The sequence below is a fragment of the Macrotis lagotis genome, chromosome X, assembly GCF_037893015.1.
Source record: "Macrotis lagotis isolate mMagLag1 chromosome X, bilby.v1.9.chrom.fasta, whole genome shotgun sequence".
NCBI classification, from domain to species: Eukaryota; Metazoa; Chordata; class Mammalia; order Peramelemorphia; family Peramelidae; genus Macrotis; species Macrotis lagotis.
The window spans coordinates 578,556,385-578,557,799 of NC_133666.1; positions in this window are offsets into that span (position 1 = coordinate 578,556,385).

Below are 1,415 nucleotides of genomic sequence, written 5' to 3' on the forward strand. Positions count from 1 at the left end.
ATACACATGCTTTTTTTTTAAATTTCAGAATATTCTCTGCACAATCCCATGTCCAATACAAACAAAAATGTTTATTGATGAAGAGAATATATTTCAGGGAAATAACTTGTTACTATGAATGTTGTTACAGGAATAGAAATACCAAGAGGCTCAGGGATATGTCCTAGAAAATGTGTTTGAAATTGTCATAATACCTTCCATTTATATAGTACTATCAAATTACAAAACATTTTCATATGTATCAACTCCTGCTCTCATGACTATCAAATTCAAACACAGTTTTTTCCAGTTTACCAAACTCTTCCACTTCCACTATCTATATATTCACTATTCTTTCACCCATTGAAATAATTATACCCTTGATCTTATCACCACTCAGTTGACTCTTTTTGCCCACTTCCTTTTTGAACTCTCAATCAACAAATATTTATTAAATATTTATCACCACCCTAGGAAAGATGCTAAGCATGAGTTATACAAATAAAAGGGAAAAAAGATCTCTACTATCCAGGATATCACTTTTTACAAATGTTTTTGCATATTTTGAAAATGTATTTTTTGGGGGTTTTTTTTTTAGGTTTTTGCAAGGCAGATGGGGTTAAGTGGCTTGCCCAAGGCCACACAGCTAGGTAATTATTAAGCGTCTAAGACGAGATTTGAACCTAGGTACTCCTGACTCCAAGGCCAGTGCTTTATCCAATACGCCACCTAGCCACCCCCCAAATGTATTTATTTTCATCCAGTTGTACATGCATATTTCCAAGTTACAAAGTTTGCCTCCACCCTTCCTTCCCACCCCCCTCCCCTCAGTTGGGAACAGTCAGGTTAGCATTTTAAATACATATTTTGTCAAATATATTTATAAATTAACCACTTTTGCATGAGGAATTAAGACTAAGGGAAAGAGATACATAACACATAATTTTTATAAAGTGTTCATCAGATTTGGTAGGGGTGTTTTTTTTCTGTGTTTTGCTTTGTTTTGTTTTTTTTTTCCTTTGGTTGAGGATAATATAGTCCATAATCTGTCAAATGCAGTTGTCCTAATTCCTGGACTACTGAGAGGGGTTGCTTCCATCAAGGTTGTTCATCTCTTGGCTGTACTCCCTTCACTCAGCATCAGATCCTGTAAATCATTCCATGTTTCTCTAGAGCCCAACCATTTATTGTTTCTTTAATAGAATAATAATATTCCATAGTATTGATGTACCATAACTCGGTTAGCCATCGCCCAATTGATGGGATCCCCTCAATTTCCAAAGAGTTTCTATGAATATTTTGTAACATGTAGGACTTTCCCCATTTTTTACATTTTCTTCTGGATATAGTCCTAGTATTGGAATTGCTGGGATTGTTTCCCAACTTTCTGCTTTTCTTCTAATTTTGGCAGCATTGATTTTATTAGTGCAAAATGT